Source organism: Mirounga angustirostris, unplaced genomic scaffold (genome assembly GCF_029215605.1).
Source record: "Mirounga angustirostris isolate CCGP_5_RB_7025 unplaced genomic scaffold, mMirAng1.0.hap1 SCAF_11, whole genome shotgun sequence".
NCBI lineage: Eukaryota > Metazoa > Chordata > Mammalia > Carnivora > Phocidae > Mirounga > Mirounga angustirostris.
In genome coordinates, this window is record NW_026991719.1 from 43587960 (window position 1) to 43610963 (window position 23004).

A 23004-nucleotide genomic window follows, 5' to 3' on the forward strand; every position below is an offset into this window, starting at 1 on the left:
AGGTCCATCCATGTTGTTGCAAATGGCAAGATTTCATTCTCTTTTTTTGGATGTATAGTATTCCATTATGTATATGTGTATATATATACACATATATATGTGTGTGTGTGTGTGTATTTCATTGTGTATATGTGTGTGTGTGTGTATATATATATATATCCATTGTATATGTGTGTGTATATACTTCTCTATCCATTTATCCATTGATGGACACTTAGTTTGCTTCCATATCTTGACTATTGTAAATAATGGCACAATGAACATAGGGGTGCATATATCTTTTCAAATTAGTGTTTTCATTTTCTTCAGATAGATATTCAGTAGTGGAATTGTTGGATCATATGGTAGTTCTATTTTTTCATTTTTTAAATTGAAGTGTAATTGACATACAATGTTACATTAGTTTCAGGTGTACAACATATTGATTTGACAATTCTATACACTGTTTTTAAAGATTTTATTTATTTGAGAGAGAGAGAGTGCACAAGTTGGGGGGGAGGGGCAGAGGAAGAGGGAGAAGCAGACTCTCCACTGAGCAGGGATTCCCCCATGAGGGGCTCAATCCCAGGAATCTGGAATCATGACCTGAACTGAAGGCAGATGTTTAACTGACTGAGCCACCCAGGCACTCCTATAAATTATTTTTAATTTTTTGAAGAGCTTCCATACTTTTCCCCATTTTATATTTATAAATGTAAATATATTCACCAATTTATATTCCCACAAACAGTGCACATGAGGATTCCTTTTTCTCCACATCCTCACCTAACATTTTTTATTTCTTGTGTTTTTATTTTAGCCATTCTGCAGGTGTAAAGTGTTATCTCATTGTGGTTTTAATCTGCATTTCCCTGATGATTAGTGATGTTGAGCATCTTTTCATGTATTTGTTGGCCATCTGTTTTTCTTCTTTGGAAAAATGTCTATTTAGATCCTCTGTCCACTTTTTAATCAAATTTTTATTTTTTCTATTGTTATTGAGTTATATGAGATCTTTATATATTTTGGATATTAAGCCCTGAAAGGGATTTTAAATTGTGGCCAGTTATTTCATTCCTTATTTGTAACTTTTATTTTACTGCCACCTTCACACTATCTTGAGTATGTATCTAATCATAGAAACAATAAAGATTAAGACTAAATTTAAAACATGGAGAGAAAAATTGCAACTAAAAAACCTGTTTGCCAGTGATGAGCTTGCACTCTTACAACTGCAATGCAAATAAGTCTGATCCTTTGGGAAAACAATTTGGTAATTTGCATCAAGAGCCATAATTATGTTCCTGCCCTTTGACACTGCAGTGCTCCTCTGGGAATTCTATCCTAAAGAGAGACTTCAGTAGAAGGAAAACAAAAGTCTATAGACACAGAGATTGTCAGGGCAGTATTACTTTAACTAGTGAAAAACTGGAAATAATTTTAATGCTGAACAACTTGATGTATGCTCGGGTCCACCAATAAATGAAACAAGAATGATGAAATGTTCAATTCATAATGTTAAATGAATAAAGCAAAATACAAAATAGTTACAACCAGGTAAAACTGACTTAATATGGACACAGCCTAGAAAGGACTATAGAAAATGAAAATTCTTGCATTAGGACAGTGGGCCATATTATAGTGTTTTCCTTCCCACTTCAATGTGATTATTGACTTCGGAAGTTTTTTTGGCTTTTTTTTTTTCTTTTTTTTTTTTTTAGATTTTATTTATTTATTTGACAGAGAGACACAGCGAGAGAAGGAACACAAGCAGGGGGAGTGGAAGAGGGAGAAGCAGGCCTCCCGGGGGGGCAGGGAGCCCGATGCGGGGCTCGATCCCAGGACCCCGGGATCATGACCTGAGCCGAAGGCAGACGCTTAAGGACTGAGCCACCCAGGCGCCCCTTTTTGGCTTTTTTAAAAGACTTTATTTATTTATCTGACACACACAGAGAGAGAGAGCACAAGCAGGGAGAGCAGCAGGCAGGCAGAGGGAGAGGGAGAAGCAGGCTCCCCGCTGAGCAAGGAGCCCGATGTGGGGCTCGATCCCAGGACTCTGAGATCATGACCTGAGCTGAAGGCAGCCACTTAACTGACTGAGCCACCCAGGCACCCCTTGACTTCAGAAGTTTTAACATGTGTTTGGTTTGGGGGTGAGAAGTGGGAAGGAGTTGAGGAAAGAATCTTAAATGCCAGCCCTCTTAACTTTATTTCCTACTCACTACCTTACAAGTAAAGCCAACTGAGAAATCAAATTAATTTTGTCTTTCAATACAAAGATATACAGCACCCTCACCTACTCATCCTATCCAGTATGAGTACTCATATACTTCCACTCCTCAGCCCTTTCTTTCCTTGTCTACTGTGGCATGCAGCAGGGCATAAAAGCAAACACACTCAAAAAAGAAAGAAAAAAGCAGCAAACACACCCGTATTTCAATCCCAAATCTGCCACTATCAGCTATGTGACCTTAAGCATCTTACTTTAACTTGTCCAGAGCTTGGTTTGTTCATTTGAATAATGGGGCTAATAATGGTACTTAGATTTTCAGATGGTAGAAGAATTAAATAAGTTAATGTATACAAAGTGCTTAACACAGTACCTAGTATCATGTAAATGCTCAATAAACATTAGCTTCTGGCAACAAAACTGAGATAATACAAGCACCTACCTCATAAGGTTTATAGGGATGAAATGGGAGAATAAATCTCAAGCCCCTGGCCTAATAGGTGCTAAATGTATGGTAGCTGTCATCATCAAAAATCGTTGCGCTGGGCAGTCTCATCCAGTAACAAATTATCAGATGATAGAGGGGGCATTTAATGCTCATTGTGATCCCAAGTAGACTTTTACCTGGGGAGAAATACCTGTTAAAATTCTTTCTAAGCAAGCACTATGAATCTTGGTGATCTGAAGGTCAAGGGGAGCCTGAGATGGTGACTCAGCAGGAAAACATGTGCAAAATAAAGATGAAGCTCTTTTCAAAACCATGATGAAACTAGAAAGTAAACAGGATGATTAATGCAGATTGTAGAAATTCATGGGGCAGGGCGCCTGGGTGGCTCAGATGGTTAGCGTCTGCCTTTGGCTCAGGTCATGATCCCAGGGTCCTGGATCAAGTCCCGCATCCGGCTCCCTGCTAGGCGGGGAGCCTGCTTCTCCCTCTGCCTCTGCCTCTCTCTCTCTCTCTCTGACTCTCATGAATAAATAAATAAAACATTAAAAAAAAAAGAAATTCATGGGGCAGCTCTCAAAGGAGTATGCTAAGAGGTCAGAAGCAAGTCAGATAGAAAACCTTAAAAGCAAACTTAGGGGAGTTGAGTAGAAGCGGAGGGTGTGATCTGAGCTCAGATAAGAAAGAGGCTAAGGGACACCTGGGTGGCTCAGTTGTTAAGCATCTGCCTTTGGCTCAGGTCATGATCCCAGGGTCCTGGGATCGAGCCCCAAATTGAGCCCCGCATCGAGCCCCGCATTGAGCCCTGCATCAAGCCCCGCATCAGGCTCCCTGCTCCACGGGAGTCCGGCTTCTCCCTCTCCCACTCCCCCTGCTTGTGTTCCCTCTCTCTCTGTGTCTCTCTCTGTCACGTAAATAAATAAAATCTTTATAAAAAAAAAGAAAGAGGCTAATAATAATAGCTAATCTATACTTAGAATTTACAGTGTTAGGGATTGTGCTAAGCAATTCATATGCACTAGATTATTTTTATCTTCTTTATCATCTTATGAGGTAAATTTTTATTATTACCCCCATATAATAGTCTGGACCCAGGTATGCCTGACTAAAAACTTTAAAGTATACCAAATCTCAAAGAAGTATCTTCTGGAAATAAGCCACTGAATCATGTTTAGAGTGTCCAAAATTGAATTCATGATATTTTTCCAGGGAATCCATCCTTTGTTCTGTACTTCTCATTATAGCACTACCATCAACCCAAGCCAGAAACTTGGAAGCCACTCTTGAGTCTTCATTCTTTATTGAATTAGCCATTAAGGCTAACTCCCGATGCCTGACTTGAACACCAGAATGGATAAAGGCTCCATCCTCTGAGATAAGGAATGGAGAAAGAGCAAGATTTGGGCTAGTAAGTACCAGTAAGTTCCTGCTATCTTCTTCTTTATTTTTTTTTTAACATATAATGTATTATTTGTTTCAGAGGTACAGGGCTGTGATTCAACAGTCTTACACAATTCACAGCACTCACCATAGCACATACCCTACCCAATGTCTATCACCCAGCCACCCCATCGCTCCTATTCCCCACCACTACAGCAACCCTCAGTTTGTTTCCTGAGATTAAGAATTCCTCATATCAGTGAGATCAAATGATACATGTCTTTCTCTGATTGACTTATTTCACTCAGCATAATACCCTCCAGTTCCATCCACATCATTGCAAATGGCAAGATTTCATTCTTTTGATGGGTGCATAATATTCCATTGTGTATATATACCACATCTTCTTTATCCATTCATCTGTCGATGGACATCTTGGCTCTTTCCACAGTTTGGCTATTGTGGGCATTGTTGCTATAAACATCGGGGTGCACATACCCCTTCGGATCCCTACATTTGTATCTTTGGGGTAAATACCCAGTAGTGCAATTGCTGGGTCGTATGGTAGCTCTATTTTCAACTTTTTGAGGAACCTCCATACTGTTTTCCAGAGTGGCTGCACCAGCTTGGATTGCCACCAACAGTGAGGAGGGTTCCCCTTTCTCCGCATCCCTGCCAGCATTTGTTGTTTCCTGATTTGTTAATTTTAGCCATTCTGACTGGTGTGAGGTAGTATCTCATTGAGGTTTTGATTTGGATTTCCCTGATGCTGAGTGATGTTGACCACTTTTTCATGTGTCTGTTGGCCATTTGGATGTCTTCTTTGGAGAAATGTCTGTTCATGTCTTCTGCCCATTTCTTGATTGGATCATTTGTTCTTTGGGTGTTGAGTTTGATAAGTTCTTTATAAATTTTGGATACTAGCCCTTTATCTGATATGTCATTTGCAAATATCTTCTCCCATTCTGTGGGTTGTGTTTTGGTTTTGTTGACTGTTCCTTTTGCTGTGCAAAAGCTTTATATCTTGATGAAGTCCCAATAGTTCATTTTTGCCCTTGCTTCCCTTGCCTTTGGCAATGTCTCTAGGAAGAAGTTGATGCAGCTGAGGTCAAAGAGGTTGCTGCCTGTGTTCTCCTTTAGGATTTTGATGGACTCCTGTCTCACACTTAGGTCTTTCAACCATTTTGAGTCTATTTTTGTGTGTGGTGTAAGGAAATGGTCCAGTTTCATTCTTCTGCACGTGGCTGTCCAATTTTCCCAACACCATCTGTTGAAGAGACTGTCTTTTCTCCATTGGACATTCTTTCCTGCTTTGTCAAAGATTAGTTGACCATAGAGTTGAGGGTCCATTTCTGGGTTGTCTATTCTGTTCCGTTGATCTATGTGTCTGTTTTTGTGCCAGTACCATACTGTCTTGATGATGACAGCTTTGTAATAGAGCTTGAAGTCTAGAATTGTGATGCCACCAGCTTTGGTTCTCTTTTTCAACATTCCTCTGGCTATTCGGGGTCTTTTCTGGTTCCATACAAATTTTAGGATTATTTGTTCCATTTCTTTGAAAAAAGTGGATGGTATTTTGATAGAGATTGCATTAAATGTGTAGATTACTCTAGGTAGCATAGACATTTTAACAATATTTGTTCTTCCAGTCCATGAGCATGGAACGTTTTTCCATTTCTTTGTCTCTTTCTCAGTTTCTCTCATGAGTGTTCAAAATTTTTTGAGTACAGATCTTTTGCCTTTCTTTTAGGTTTACTCCTAGGTATCTTATGGTTTTGGATGCAATTGTAAATGGGATCGACTCCTTAATTTCTCTTTCTTCTGTCTCATGTTAGTGTATAGAAATGTAACTGACTTCTGTGCATTGATTTTATATCCTGCCACTTTGGTGAATTTCTGTGTATGAGTTCTAGCAATTGTGGGGTGGAGTGTTTTGGGTTTTTCCCATTGAGTATCATGTCATGTGCAAAGAATGAAAGTTTGACTTCTTTGCTGATTTGGAGGCCTTCTGTTTCCCTGCCATGTTCCTGACCTTAGGGGGAAAGCTCTCAGTTTTTCTCCATTGAGAATGATGTTCACTGTGGGCTTTTCATATATGGCTTTTATGATATTGAGGTATGTTCTCTCTATCCCTATGCTGAAGAGTTTTAATCAAGAAAGGATGCTGTACTTTGTCAAATGCTTTTTCTGCATCTATTGAGAGGATCATATGGTTCTTGTCCTTTGTTTTATTTATGTAGTGTATCACATTGATTGATTTGTGGATGTTGAACCACCCTTGCATCCCAGGAAATTATCCTACTTGGTTGTGGTGAATAATCCTTTTGATGTACTGTTGGATCCTATTGGCTCGTACTTTAGTGAGAATTTTTGCATCCATGTTCATCTGGGATATTGGTCTGTAATTCTCCTTTTTGATGGGGTCTTTGGTTTTGGGATCAAGGTGATGATGGCCTCATAAAATGAGTTTGGAAGTTTTCCTTCCATTTCTATTTTTTGGAACAGTTTCAGAAGAATAGGTATTAATTCTTCTTTAAATGTTTGGTAGAATTCCCCCGGGAAGCCATCTGGTCCTTGGTTCTTGTTTGTTGGGAGATTTTTGATTACTGCTTCTTTCCTTACTGGTTATGGGTCTGTTCAGATTTTCTATTTCTTCCTGGTTCAGTTTTGGTAGTTTATACATCTCTAGGAATGCATACATTTCTTCCAGATTATCTAATTTGCTGGCATATAGTTGCTCATATGTTCTTATAATTGTTTGTATTTCTTTGGTGTTTGTTGTGATCTCTCCTCTTTCATTCATGATTTTATTTATTTGGGTCATTTTTCTTTTTGATAAGTCTGGCCAGGAGTTTATCAATCTTATTAATTCTTTCAAAGAACCAGCTCCTAGTTTCATTGTTATGTTCTACTGTTCTTTTGGTTTCTATTTCATTGATTTCTGCTCTGATCTTTATTATTTCTCTTCTCCTGCTGGGTTTAGGCTTTATTTGCTGTTCTCTCTCCAGCTCCTTTAGGTGTAGGGTTAGGTTGTGTATTTGAGACCTTTCTTGTTCTTGAGAAAGGCTTGTTTTGCTATATACATTCCTCTTAGGACCGCCTTTGCTGCATCCCAAAGATTTTGAACAGATGTGTTTTCATTTTCATTTGTTTCCATGAATTTTTTAAAATTCTTCTTTAATTTTCTGGTTGGCCCATTCATTCTTTAGTAGGATGCTCTTTAGCCTCCATGTTTTTGAGTTCTTTCCAAATTTCCTTTTGTGATTGAGTTCTAGTTTCAAAGCATTGTGGTCTGAAAATATGCAGGGAATGATCCCAATCTTTTGGTACCATTTAAGACCTGATTTATGACCCAGGATGTGATCTATTCTGGAGAATGTTCCATGGGCACTCAAGAGAATGTGTGTTCTGTTGCTTTGGGATGGAATGTTCTGAATATATCTGTGAAGTCCATGTGGTCCAGTGTGTCATTTAAAGTCTTTATTTCTTTGTTGATCTTTTGCTTAGATGATCTGTCCATTTCAGTGAGGGGAGTGTTAAAGTCCCCTACTATTATTGTATTATTGTTGATGTGTTTCTTTGATTTTGTTATTAATTGGCTTATATAATTGGCTGCTCCCATGTTAAGGGAATAGATATTTAAAATTGTTAGATCTTCTTGTCAGATAGACCCTTTAAGTAGGATATAGTGTCCTTCCTCATCTCTTATTATAGTCTTTGGTTTAAAATCTATTTTGTCTGATATAAGGATTGCCACCCTAGCTTTCTTTTGATGTCCATTAGCATGATAAATGATTCTTCACCCCTCACTTTAAATCTGGGGGTGTCTTTGGGTCTAAAATGAGTGTCTTGCAGACAGCATATCGATGGGTCTTGGTTTTTTATCCAATCCGATACCCTGTGTCTTTTGATTGGGGCATTTAGCCCATTTACATTCAGAGTAACTATTGAAAGATATTAATTTAGTGCCACTGTATTGCCTGTAAAGTGACTGTTACTGTACATTGTCTCTATTCCTTTCTGGTCTATGTTACTTTTGGGCTTTGTCTTTGCTTAGAGGATCCCTTTTAATATTTCTTGTAGGGCTGGTTTGGTGATCACAAATTCTTTAGTTTCTGTCTGTCCTGGAATCTTTTTATCACTCCTTCCATTTTGAATTACATCCTAGCAGGATAAGGTATTCTTGGCTGCATATTTTTCTCATTTAGCACCCTGAATATATCATGCCAGTCCTTTCTGATCTGCCAGGCCTCTGTGGATAGGTCTGTTGCCAATCTAATGTTTCTACCCTTGTAGGTTACAGACCTCTTGTCCCAAGCTGCTTTCATGATTTTCTCTTTGTCTTTGAGATTTGTAAGTTTCACTACTATATGTCAGGGTGTTGACCTATTTGTATTGATTTTGAGGGGGGGTTCTCTGTGCCTCCTGGATTTTGATGCATGTTTGCTTCCCCAGATTAAGGAAGTTCTCCACTATAATTTGCTCCAAATACCTTCTGCCCCCCCTTTCTCTTTCCTCTTCTTCTGGGATCCCAATTATTCTAATATTGTTCTGCTTTATGGTATCACTTATCTCTCAAAATCTTGCCTTGTGATCCAGTAGTTGTTTATCTCTCTTTTTCTCAGCTTCTTTATTCTCCAGCATTTGGTCTTCTATATCACGAATTCTCTCTTCTGCCTCATTTACCCTAGCAGTTAGAGCCTCCATTTTTTTTATTGCATCTCTTTAATCACCTTTTTGAGTTCAGCTTGTTAGATTTTAGTTCTTTCATTTATCCAGAAATGGATTCTCTAGTGTCCTCTATGCTTTTTTCAAGTCCAGCTAGTATCTTCATAATCAGTATTCTGAACTCTATTTCTGACATCCTATGTCCATACTGATTAGGTCCCTGGTAATCAGTACTGCCTCTTGTTCTCTTTTTTGAGGTGAGATTTTTTGTCTTGTCATTCTGTCCAGAAAAGAATAGATGAATGTGAGAACAAAATACTAAAATGACAACAATGACACCCGAGAAATATACACTAAGCAAATCAGAAGAGACCCGAAACCAGGAAAAAAAAAAAGAGAATATAATCAGGCAGGTGAGCAGAATACAGCAGTACACTGGATTCTGTGTGTATTTTGGTCTATCTTTTAGAAAACTAGATCCCAAAATTGTAAATATATGTACAAAAATATAATTAAATACAATGAAAGGATTGAACGTAACTGTAAAAATGGAAATTAAAAGACAAGAAAAAAACAACAACAAAAAAAGGAAGAGATATAAACAGACAGGTGAACAGAACAGAGCAATAGACTCTCTCCTGAGTGTATTTTGGTCAGTTTGTTAGAAGATACTACATCTCAAAATTGCATAGAAAAAAAAAAAACATATATACAAAAATAAAAGTAAATACAATGAAAGAATAGAATGCAACTGTAAAGATGGAAATTAAAAAAGATTTTAACAAAACAAACAAAAAGAAGGAAGAAGAAAAAAAAAAACCCAAACAAAAAAGAGAACATGATCAGAGAGGTGAATAGAATAGAGCCATACAGTAGATTTTGGGTGTATTTTGGTCTGTTAGAAGAAATTGCATCTCAAAATTGTAAAGAAAGAAAAACTTTATATATATATATATATATATATATATATATATATATATATATATATATACACAAAAATGAGATTAAATATAATGGATAGAATGTAATTGTAAAGAATTAAATTTAAAAAGATTTAAAAAGAGTTGATAAAATAAGAAATTGATTGAATAAGGAAAGAAAAAATTTTTTAAAATTAAAGTTGAAAAACTAAAGAATCATGGGGAAAAAGCCATGAATTCTATGTGCTGTATTCCCCTAGCACTGGAGTTTTGCAGTTCTCATTGATCGGTAAACTTGGTGTTGGCTGGATGTTCTTGCTGATATTCTGGGAGAGGGGCCTGTTGAGTTGATTCTCAAGTGTACTTGCCCCAGGTGAATTGCCCTGCACTTGCCAGGGGGCCTGGCTAAATAATCTGGTCCAGTTTGCTCTATATGAGCTTTGTTTCCTGATGGCTTTCCACGCAGCTTCAGGGGATGAGAATGAAAATAGTGGCCTCCCAATCTCTGGCTTCAGAGCCAAAAGCTCAGGGCCCCACTCTTCAGTGATCCCTTAGAGAAAAGCAGTCAATCACTCCTGTCTCCCTGGTCTCTGACTACACTCCGTGCTCACCCAGCCTATGCCTGAGCATTTCTATCTCAGGCATATGACCCCGTTTCGAGTCTCCAAACCTTGCAGACTCCTGTGGTGTGCTCCCACCCTACTCCTCCCAGGGGAGGAAGGGGGGTTCTCATGGTTCTGCCTCTTTTTGGGCCCCTGCTAAGAGAGGAGTCACCTGACTGGTTTATGGCAACCCTGAGCTGAGAGCCCACTTCTGGGCTCACTCTTTGCAGCCAGCTTCCCTGCTCCAATGTCTGGAAGCTCTGTCACACTCAGGCACCCCCGGTCTTCCTGTGAGCCCAAGGATCCTGAGACCACAGTGTCCCAGCTAGGGTTCCACCCCCACTTAGCCACCTGAGTAATGTTTCTCACCGGAGCAGACTTCTAAATGTTCTGATTTTGTGCTTCATTTCTATATCACTTGCCAGTAGCTGGCTTATGGAGGCTCCCTCTCCCCATGATTTATCTTCCCATATATTGCCTCAGATTCACTTCTCTGCACCTCCTACCTTGCAGAAAGTGGTTGCTTTTCTATTTGTAGAGTTGCAGCTATTCTTTTCTTAGATCTCTGGTTGAGTTCACAGGTGTGCAGAATGATTTGATAGCTATCTAGCTGAATTTTTGGGACCAGATAAAATTAAGTTCTCCTACTCCTCCATCTTGGACTCCTCAGCCCTCATGGATTCCTATTTTTCATCAATGGTTTATAATTCATTTCTGCCCTTAATTATATTGATGCTTAAATTGTTCTATATTTGGACAGTGGGAACCCCCTCAATCTGGTTCCTGTGTTCCTGTGATACATTCTATCATTTTTTTTTCAGCATCTCCTTACTTTCTGGAATAATAAGTTCCAGGCTCATCTTGTACCTACACTGCTCCAACTGTATAATCATCCATTTCCCCCAAAGAGCTCTGACTTCTTGGGAAGTCACTAGTGGGAAATGATATTAGAAATGAAGATCTGGGCACTAGGTTGAGTTGAATGACAGAAAGCATTATGGAACCTGGCCAGATGGACAACAGCTGTCTTAGCCATGAGGAAAAGAGGGGAGAATAGGGGTTAGAAAATGTTCTCAAGGGTATGTTCAGCTACCATGGCAAACACTGTAGGTTGCTCACATGACAGCCCCACATGCTAAAGAAAAACTCAGAGTTGTTCTTTGCCCAGCCCTGGGAGATGAATCATTATTAGTTTAAGCTAATCATGACAATCCCATTCCCATTTGCTTAGCGAGGCCAATTGGTGAGCATGTGACCAGTTCTAGTTAATGAGACCTTAGGGAAAATCTGTTGTGGTATTTCTGAAAAAGATCACACTTTCTGGTAAAAGCTGCAGGCCTTGGAAGAAAACAGCCTCTTTGTCCCATGCCTCTTTTTTTGCTGCCTAGAATGTCATTGTTTGGCAATGTGATGTTTAGTGCGGTAGCAGTCATCTTGTGGCCATTCATTAATTCAATAAATATTTATGGAGTGCATTCTATGTGCCAGGCAATGTTCTAGGTATTGGGGATACAAGAGTAAACAAAACAGATTAAAGTCTCTGCCTTCATGGAATTTACACTCTAATGTGGGAGAAAGGAAACAAATAAATGAAATATATGGTATGCCCAATGGTGACAAGTGATAAGGAACAAATGAAGCAGGGAAAGAAGACAGGGAATGCCAGAAGTGAGTTTGTAATTTTTAATAGGGTCATCAGGGACAGTCCAATTAAAAAAGTTATTTGAGGAAAAAATGGCATGCTTCATGATTCAATTATTTTTATACAGGGGCAATGGTAATCTTCTCTATTTCATTTCAGTTTTAGGGAATATGTGCTCTTGAAGAAAAGGGAGACATTACTAGACACCTAGGATGATAGACTATAAAGATGGAGAGAGCTTGGGTCTTTGATGACATAATTGAACTGCTGAATTAAGCAACTTTGGAACTGACTTGTTTCCATACTTCTTGTTATATGAGATCATGAAATCTCTTTATTGTCTAAGTGACAATTAGTGAGATATCTGTAGTCGCAGCCCAAAGCACTGTAACCAATACAGAGGTCATTAAATAAGTTTGCTTGACTGGCTCAGAAAGCAGATAAAAGGCAAGCTTTGTGATTTCAGGTGTGCAAGATTTGGAAGATAGCAATACTAGAGTTGTAAAAATTATCATTTTGCAACCATCGTGGTTAAGATCGCTGCAGGAAAGATCAATGGACACAAGTCTGGGGGACATTTTAATGAGAAGGTTATAGACTGGTTAGAGGGTCAATGTTAAAGACAGAATGTTACCAGGGGTCCCAGATGGGACTTACCAATCTGGAAAGTTGAAGATGACCATAAGAACATAAAATTTGGAAGAATAAAAGTACTAGAAGAAGGAAAATTATTTGGGAGGTGGGAAAGCACATGAGGCAAGAAAGAACAGCATTTGGCATAAAAGTCCTGGGTTGCATCTCTAGTTCTGATGGTTGTTGATGGGGTGACCTTGGGTGAGTGGCTTCATCTCTTCATTTGTCTATAAAATGAAGGTGATGATGCCTGCTTTAATGTAAATATTGGAGGATTAAATGAGGTAATTTATATGAAAGTCTCCTGGCATATAGCTGGTTTTTTTTTTTTTCACGTGCCCTCCTTCATTTTTTTTATTTTTATTTTTTGTAGATTTTAATTTTATTATGTTATGTTAGTCACCATACACTACATCATTGGTTTTTGATGTGGTGATCCACGATCCATTGTTTTCGTATAACACCCAGTGCTCCATGCAGTACGTGCCCTCCTTAATACCCATCACCGGACTAACCAATTCCCCCCTCCCCCAGCCCCTCTAAAACCCTGTTTGTTTCTCAGGTCCATAGTCTCTCATGGTTCATCTCTCCCTCCAATTCCCCCTGCCCATTTTTCCCTTCCTTCTCCTAATGTCCTCCATGTTACTCCTTATGTTCCACAAATAAGTGAAACCATATGATAATTGACTTTCTCTGCTTGACTTATTTCACTTAGCATAATCTCCTCCAGTCCCATCCATGTTGATGTAAAAGTTGGGTATTCATCTTTTCTGATGGCTGAGTAATATTCCATTGTATATATGGACCACATCTTCTTTCTCCATTCATCTGTTGAAGGGCATCTCGGCTCTTTCCACAGTTTGGCTATTACAGACCTTGCTGCTATGAACATTGGGGTGCATATGGCCCTTCTGTTCACTACATCTGTATCTTTGGGGTAAATACCCAGGAGTGCAATTGCTGGGTCATAGGGTAGCTCTATTTTTTTTTTTTAAGATTTTACTTATTTATTTGAGACAGAGAGAATGAGAGAGAGAGAGCACATGAGAGGGGGGAGGGTCAGAGGGAGAAGCAGGCTCCCTGCCGAGCAGGGAGCCCGATGCAGGACTCGATCCAGGGACTCCAGGATCATGACCTGAGCTGAAAGCAGTCGCTTAACCAACTGAGCCACCCAGGCGCCCAGGGTAGCTCTATTTTTTAATTTTTGAGGAACCTCCACACTGTTTTCCAAAGTGGCTGTACCAACTTGCATTCCCACCAACAGTGTAAGAGGGTTCCCCTTTCTCCACAACCTCTCCAACATTTGTTGTTTCTTTCCCTGTCCATTTTGGCCATTCTAACTGGTGTAAGGTGGTATCTCAGTGTGGTTTCGATATGAATTTCCCTGATGGCTAATGATGATGAATATTTTTTCATCTGTCTGTTAGCCATTTGTATGTCTTCTTCAGAGAAGTGTCTGTTCATCTCTTCTGCCCACTTTTTGACTTGATTATTTGTTTTTTGGGGGTTGAGTTTGAGAAGTTCTTTATAGATCTTGGATACCAGCCCTTTATCTGCAGTGTCATTTGCAAATATCTTCTCCCATTCTGTGGGTTGCCTCTTTGTTTTGTTGACTATTTCCTTTGCTGTGCAGAAGTTTTTATCTTGATGAAGTCCCAAAAGTTCATTTTTGCTTTTGTTTCACTAGCTTTTGGAGATGTATCTTGAAAGAAGTTGCTGTGGCTGATGTCAAAGAGGTTACTGCCGATGTTCTCCTTTAGGATTTGGATGGATTCCTGTCTCACATTGAGGTCTTTCATCCACTTTGAGTTTATCTTTGTCAGTGGTGTTAGAGAATGGTCGAGTTTCATTCTTCTGCATGTGGCTGTCCAATTTTCCCAGCACCATTTATTGAAGAGACTGTCTTTTTTCCATTGCATATTTTTTCCTGCCTTGTCAAAGATTATTTGACCATAGAGTTGAGGGTCCATATCTGGGTTCTCTATTCTGTTCCACTGGTCTATATGTCTGTTTTTGTGCCAGTACCATGCTGTCTTGGTGATCACTGCTTTGTAATATAGCTTGAAATCAGGCAACGTGATGCCCCCAGCTTTGTTTTTCTTTTTCAACATCTCCTTGGCGATTCGGGGTCTTTTCTGATTCCATACAAATTTTAGGATTGTTTGTTCCAGCACTTTGAAAAATGTCATTGGAATTTTGATCAGGATGGCATTGAAGGTATAGATTGCTCTGGGTAGCATAGACATTTTAACAATGTTTATTCTTCCAATCCATGAGCATGGAATATTTTTCCATCTTTTTGTGTCTTCTTCAATTTCTTTCATGAGTGCTTTGTAGTTCCTAGAGTATAGATCCTTTACCTCTTTGGTTAGGTTTGCTATTGTAAATGGAATCGTTTCTTTAATTTCTCTTTCTACAGTTGCGTTGTTAGTGTATAAGAAAGCAACTGATTTCTGTGCATTGATTTTGTATCCTGCCACAATACTGAATTGCTGGATGAGTTCTAGTAATTTGGGGGTGGAGTCTTTTGGGTTTTCCACATAAAGTATCATGTCGTCTGCAAAAAGAGAGTTTGACTTCTTTGCCAATTTGAATACCTTTTATTTCTTTTTGTTGTCTCATTGCTGTTGCTAGGACTTCTAGTACTATGTTGAACAACAGTGGTGAGAGTAGGCACCCTTGACGTGTTCCTGATCTGAAGGGAAAGGCTCTCAGCTTTTCCCCATTGAGGATGATATTCGCTGTGGGTTTTTCATAGATGGATTTTAGGAGCTTGAGGAATGTTCCCTCTATCCCTATACTCTGGAGAGTTTTAATCAGGAAAGGATGTTGTATTTTGTCAAATGCTTTTTCTGCATCCATTGAGAGGACCATATGGTTCTTCTCCCTCCTCTTATTAATGTGTTCTATCACATTGATTGATTTGCGAATGTTGAACCACCCTTGCATTCCGGGGATAATCCCACTTGGTCGTGGTGGATGATCCTTTGAATGTATTGCTGGATCCTATTAGCTAGGATTTTGTTGAGGATTTTGGAATCCATATTCATCAGGGATATCAGTCTGAAATTCTCCTTTTTGATGGGGTCTTTGCCTGGTTTGGGGATTAAGGTAATGCTGGCCTCATAGAATGAGTTTGGAAGTTTTCCTTCTGTTTCTAGTTTTTGAAACAGCTTCAGTAGAATAGGTATTATTTCTTCTTTGAATGTTTGGTAGAATTCCCCAGGGAATCCATCAGGCCGTGGACTCTTGTTTTTGGGGAGGTTTTGGATCACTGCTTCAATCTCCTTACTGGTTATTGGCCTATTCAGGTTGTCAATTTCTTCCTGTTTCAGTGTTGGTAGCTTATAGGTTTCCAGGAAGGCCTCCATTTCATCCAGATTGCTCAGTTTATTGGCATATAGTTGTTGATAATAATTTCTAATAATTGTTTCTATTTCCTTGGTGTTAGTCGTGATCTCTCCCCTTTCATTCATAATTTTATTAATTTGGGTCCTTTCTCTCTTCTTTTGAATAAGTCTGGCCAGTGGTTTATCAATCTTATTAATTCTTTCAAAGAACCAACTTCTAGTTTCGTTGATCTGATCTACTGTGTTTCTGGTTTCTAATTCATTGATTTCTGCTCTAATTTTAATTATTTCTCTTCTAATGCATGGCTTAGGCATCGTTTGTTGCTTTTTCTCTAGTTCTTTAAGGTGTAAAGTTAGTTGGTGAATTCAGGATTTTTCTATTTTTTTGAGTGAGGCTTGGATGGCTATGTATTTCCCCCTTAGGACCACCTTTGCAGTATCCCATAGGTTTTGGACCGATGTGTTTTTGTTCTCATTGATTTCCATGAATTGTTTAAGTTCTTCTTTGATTTCTTGGTTGTCCCCAACATTCTTGAGCAGAGTGGTCTTTAACTTCCAAGTGTTTGAATTTCTGCCAAATTTTTTCTTGTGATTGAGTTTCAGTTTTAGAGCATTGTGGTCTGAGAATATGCAGGGAATAATCTCAATCTTTTGGTATCGGTTGAGACCTGATTTGTGACCCAGTATGTGGTCTACTCTGGAGAAAGTTCCATGTGCGCTCGAGAAGAATGAGTATTCTGTTGTTTTAGGGTGGAATGTTCTGTAAATATCTATGAGGTCCATCTGGTCCAATGTATCATTCAAAGTTCTTGTTTCCTTGTTGATTTTCTACTTAGATGACCTGTCCATTGCTGAGAGTGGAGTATTGAGGTCTCCTACAATTAACATATTGTTATCAATATGACTCTTTATTTTGGTGAACAGTTGGCTTATGTAGATGGCTGCTCCCATGTTGGGGGCATAGATATTTACAACTGTTAGATCTTCTTGTTGGATAGACCCTTTAAGAATGATATAGTGTCCTTCTGTGTCTCTTATTACAGACTTTAGTTTAAAATCTAATTTGTCTGATACAAGAATTGCTACGCCAGCTTTCTTTTGAGGTCCACTGGCATGGAAGATAGATCTCCATCCCTTCACTTTCAGTCTGGATGTATCTTTAGGTTCAAAATGAGTCTCTTGTAGACAGCATATGGATGGGTCCTGCCTTTTTATCCAATCTGCAACCCTGTGCCGTTTTATGGGAGCGTTTAGGCCATTCATGTTGAGAGTGATTATTGAAAGATATGAATTAATTGTCATCATGTTGCCTGTGAAGACATTGTTTTTATAGATTGTCCCTGTAAATTTCTGTTGTAGATCACTCTTGGGGTCTTTCTCCTTTTATAGAAGCCCCCTTAATATTTCTTGCAGGGCCGGCTTAGTGGTCACATATTCTTTCAGCTTCTGCTGGTTGTGGAAGCTCTGCATCTCTCCATCCATTCTAAATGAAAGCCTTGCTGGATAAAGTATTCTTGGCTGCATGTTCTTCTCATTTAGTACCCTGAATATGTCTTGCCAGGCCTTTCTGGCTTGCCAGGTCTCTGTGGATAGGTCTGAGATTATTCTGATGTTCCTCCCTCTGTACATAAGGAATCTCCTCCCCCTAACTGCCCTTAAGATGGTTTCCTTGGCTCTAAGATTTGCAAGTTTTACTATTACATGCCAGGGTGTTGGCCTATTTTCCTTGATCTTAGGAGGGGTCCTCTCTGCCTCTAGGACTCGAATGTTTGTTTCATTCCCCAGATTAGGGAAGTTCTCAGCTACGATTTGCTCAAATATATCTTCTAACCCTCTCTTTCTCTCCACTCCCTCCGGGATTCCAATGATTCTGACATTGGAACACCTCATGGTGTCACTTACTTCTCTGATTCTATTTTCATGAATTCTGAGTTGTTTTTCCCTGGCCTCCTCTTTCCCCATTTTTATCTATTATACTGTCTTCCAGATCACTTATTCTCTCTTCTGTCTCAGTTACCCTAGCTGTTAGATTATCTAGATTGGATTGGATCGGATCTCATTGATAGCATTTTTAAGTTCTGCCAATTCACCTTTTAGTTCTGCCCTTAGAGACTCTATGTTGCCATTAATTGATTTCTCCATTCTAGCCATTGTCTTCACAATTGCTAGCCTGAATTCCATCTCTGACATCTTGGTTATATCTGCATCCATTTGTAAATCTGCAGCATAAGTCATAATCTCTGAGTCTTTTCTGTTTTGGGGGCTCCTCCTCCTAGTCATTCTGTTGATGGGTGTTTGAGGGAATGTATAGAGTCCAAATTATTGCCCATGACCCAAGCAAGATGCACCTGTTTTCTTGGGACCTTAGGGTTGCTGGCCTCTTGTTTTCCCAGCCTGTCTTCTGCGGGAGGGGCCTGCCACGCTGTTACTCAGGCAACCCTGTTTGGGCGGAGTTGCCCTGCACCCCTGTGGTGGGGGATGGGCTCAGTGGGAATCAGTCTTTGGGGCTTTTGTTCTCTGGCGCCTTTCCCTGGTGGCTTTCCGCGTCTCTTCCGCGAGTCAGAGCAGAAGAGACCATTTCCAACCCTCTGCCTCAGAGCAGAGAGACCTCAGTCTGTTCTTCAGTGGGCTCTCCAGGCCACACTGTCTCCGTTTCTGTCCGTGCTGCTATAAACTGCAGCGTCCCGGGTTGTGCGCCCCTCCGCAGTGCTCCCAGTCCTGCCTCCAGGTCGGGGCACGTCTCTGCCCTTTGTGCTTCTAAAACCGCCAGCCGCTCCCAGTTTGCGCACCGGCGCGACTCCGCCGCTCCAGGTTTCCACCCCGGGGGTTGCAGTTTCCGTCTCGGAGGCTGCAGTTCTCATGCGCGTGACTGTCGCTCCGGTTTCTGTCCGGGGGGCTGCGGTTCGTTTGCGCGCAACCCCGCTGCTCTGGTTTTCCACCCCGGGGGCTGCCCTAAAGTCCTTTCCCGACGCTACTGGTGTGCGAGTCTGTGCCCGTCCACAGTGCCCGAGGCTGTCACTCACCGGCGGTGTAGGATCCCCACGGCCAGGCACCCTCCCACTGCTGTTTATCCTCCAATATCTGCCCGCAGAATCACGGCTCTCCACTTCGTACCTCAAAACCAACTGCCTGCGATATTCTGTTCGTAGAGATCCAGATCTTCTTACATCTCAGGCTGGTTTCGTGGGTGCTCAGAGTGGTCTGGTAGATATCCAGCTCAATTCTGGGGACCAGTTGAAATAGGGCCCCCTACTCCTCCGCCATCTTTCCCCCCTCCATATAGTAGGTTTTTAATAAGTATTAGGGTTTGGTCAACCATATCAGCATAGCATAATGGGTATACGTGTGGAATCTGAAGTCAGTCTGCCTCAGTTCAAAACTGTGCTCAGCCACTTTCCAGCCAAGTGTCTTGGGTAAGTTAAATAATTCCTAGGTTTCAATTTCTTCAACATTAGTGATGATAGTGATGTCTGCCAGAGTAGTTATATTTAATTAGACTCTACATCTAAATGTGAGACCCGAAACCATAAAACAGAAGAAGAAAACATAGTAATTTCTTTGACATCAGCTATAGAAACCTTTTTCTAGACGTCTCCTGAGGCAAGGGAAACTAAACCACAATTAAACTATTGGGTCTACACCAAAATAAAAAGCTTTTACACATCAAAGGAAACCATCAACAAAACAAAAAGACAGCTTACTGTCTGGAAGAAGACACATAGAAGTGATAGATCTGACAAGGGATTAATATCCCAAATATATAAAGAACTTATGTAACTCAACACCAAAACAAAAACAAAGAAAACAACAAATAGTCCAATTAAAAAATGGGCAGAGAACCTGAATAGACATTTTTCCAAAGACAGGCAGATGACCAACAGACATATGAAAAGATGCTCAACATCCCTAATCACCAGGGAAATGCAAATTAAAACCACAATGAGATATCACTTTACACCTGCAGAGTGGCTGAAATCAGAAACACAAGAAACAACACGTGTTGGTAAGGATGTGGAGAAAAAGGAACACTTATGCACTGTTGGTGGGAATGCAAGCTGGTGCAGCCACTATGGAAAACAGTATGGAGATTCCTCAAAAAAAAATTAAAAATAGAATTACCATATAATCCAGTAATTCCACTACTGAATATTTATCCAAAAAAAACGAAAACCATTAATTTGAAAAGATATATATACATCCTTATGTTTATTGCAGCATTCTTTACAATAACCAAGATGTGGAAGCAACCTAAGTGTCCATCCATAGATGAATGAATACTGAAGATGTGAGATATATATATAATGAAATATTATTCAGCCATAAAAAGAATGAGATCTTGCCATTTGCAACAACATGGATGGATCTAGAGGGTATAGTGCTAAGAGACATAAGTCAGTCAGAGAAGGACAAATATCATATGATTTCAAACATATGTGGAATTTAAGAAACAAACAAACAGTGGGGGGGGGGAGACAAACAAAAAACCAGACTGTTAAATACAGAGAACAAAAAGGTGGTTGCCAGAGGGTAGGTCAGTGGGGCAATGGGTGAAATAGATAAAGGGGCTTAAGATTACACTTATTTTGATAAGCCCTGAGAAGTGTATAGAATTGTTGCATTGTATACCTGAAACTAATATAACACTGTATTTTAATTACACTTGAATAAAAAATATTTCTTTTGATTTTAAAATAAATAAATACTTCCAGTACTATGTTGAATAAAAATGGTGACTGGACACCCTTGTCTTGTTCCTGACCTTAGGGGAAAAGCTCTCAGTTTGCAAATGACATATCCAATAAAGGGTTAGTATCCAATATATACAAAGAACTTATAAAACCCAACACCCAAAAAACAAATAATCCATTTAAAAATGGGCAGAAGACATTTCTCCAGAGAAGACATACAGATGGCCAACAGACACATGAAAAGATGCTCATCATCACTCATCATCAGGGAAATGCAAATCAGAAGTATAATGAGCTATCACCTCACACCTGTCAGAATGGCTAAAATCAACAACACAAGAAACAACAGGTGTTGGCGAGGATGTGGAGAACAAGGAACCGTCTTGCACTGTGGGTAGGAGTGCAAACTGGTCCAAACTCCACTTTGGAAAACAGTATAGTTTCCTCAAAAGGTTAAAAATAGAACTACCCTAGGATCCAGTAATCACCCTGCTGGGTATTTACCCAAAGAATACAGAAACACTAATTCAAAGGAACACATTCACCCCTATGTTTGCAGCAGCATTATTTACAATAGCTAAAATATGGAAGCAGCTCCAGCATCCATCCATTGATGAATAAAGAAAAGTGGTATATATACAATGAAATATCATTCAGCCATAAAAAAGAATGAAATCTTGCCATGTGCATCAACATGGTTGGAGCCAGAGAGTATAATGCTAAGTGAAATAAATCAGTCAAAGAAAGACTGAGAAAGAATGATTTCACTCATATGTGGAATTTAAGAAAAAAACCAAATGAGCAAAGGAAAGAGAGAGAGAGAGATCAAGAAATAGACTCTTAATTATAGAATACAAACTGATGGTTACCAGAGGGGAGGTGGGTGAGGGAAATGGGTGAAATAGGTGATGGAGATCAAGGAATGCACTTGTGATGAGCACTGGGTGTTGTATGGCAGTACTGAATCACTATACTGCACACCTAAAGCTAATACAACACTGTATGTTAACTAATTGGAATTAAAATAAAAACTTAAAAGAAAAATTAAAATAAATAAGATAAAAAGGACTACATGTAAAGTGCTTAGAATAGTGTCAGGTTGAGTAAGTGCTCAGTAAATGTTAACTGATATTATTAAATGTGACAGATATTTCAAAGAGGATCACTGCCTTACGAAAAAAATGGTGTAATCTACTGTACTAAGAACTGTCAGAGGAACAATAACAGTAATGAACAAATCCTAACTTATATAGTTAAAGAAAATCTTTCCTGTCTTTCATCAGGAGATTTTGGAATATATTATTAATCTTTATAACACTAAATCCACTTTGTTACAAAAAGTTTAAGTGTCTACCTCAGGTTATGATGTTGAGAATTAGAACCCAGCCCTTCACTGACTCCTCTTCCTGACCTGAATTGCTCTGTATTTCTTCTTTACGTGTAGAACACTAAAATTCTTCCAAATTTGGCTTCTCACCATTGAAGTGCTTGACCACAGGTCTCATTTCCCCTCTCCCAAACAAAAGAGATTTAATCAGGGGTAACATTAAAAAATATTTAACCATCTTTGGTCTCAGCGGGACCTGGGTCTGGAATATTCCTTGAATGTCAGACATTTCCCCGTAGTTGCTGGATCATAAGGAGGTGTGGCAGGAGCCTTGGGGAGAGGGAAGCTGGAGTGGCCATGACCAAAGCTGTACTTGAGAGGCTTTGGGGAAGTGGCTATTTACAAACCAGTACAAAAGTATGTTAATATTTTAACTGCAGAATTTTAATCACAGAGCATACCAGCAGTGTATCAGTCCTGGGCTTAGAAGAGCACTCTTAGCCATCTATTTGGTGTTTACCCCTACACAGCCATAGAGAATTCTTAAATTCCTTGAAATCCTCCTGTCAGCTGTGATTAGGCCTACAGCCAATACTATAGCAACGCAAAGAGGTGATTTAAATAAGTCTCTAAAATCCTCTACCATCAACCTTGAAGACGTGTGCTCATGACACCAGCAATACTGGAGTCTTGACCAATTGCAAATCAATTGTCTTCTTGGCTTTGTCCTGAGCCATGCTGTTCTATTGCTACTGTATTTATACTTAAAGCCACAATGGGGTTTAGTGGATAAGGGAATTACAACTTGCTAGTGTGGTGGAGTTAAGCTAGAGGGTCTTCAACTATATTTTTCAAGTGGAAGGTGTCCCGTAGTTTGAGAATGGCCAAGGAGTAAGGTGAGTCCTCTCAGCTGTTCACATTTCTCCAGTGTTGGTTGCCAAGTGCAGACAGTGCTGAGTCCCTCCTGTTCTTCTGCTTTCGAGATTAAACTTTAGATTCAGGGAGTTGGGCAGGGATCCCAATGTGAACTTGTTATCTTGACTGCTGCTGGAGAGACACCCCACGTGTCTTTGGGAAGCAGAGGTTTCAGTCTCCCATCCTGAAACTCATGGGTTCCCCTTTGCCACCTAGGAAACAGGT

General features: G+C 39.7%; 1 non-coding gene across 1 annotated transcript; it reads right to left on the reverse strand.

Moving 5' to 3' along the window:
* Positions 1–11952: 11952 nt before the first annotated feature.
* Positions 11953–12054, reverse strand: LOC123841855 (U6 spliceosomal RNA). Its single transcript, XR_006790310.1, has one exon. It is a non-coding gene; the product is annotated as a U6 spliceosomal RNA (small nuclear RNA).
* Between the last annotated feature and the right edge of the window lie 10950 nt (positions 12055–23004).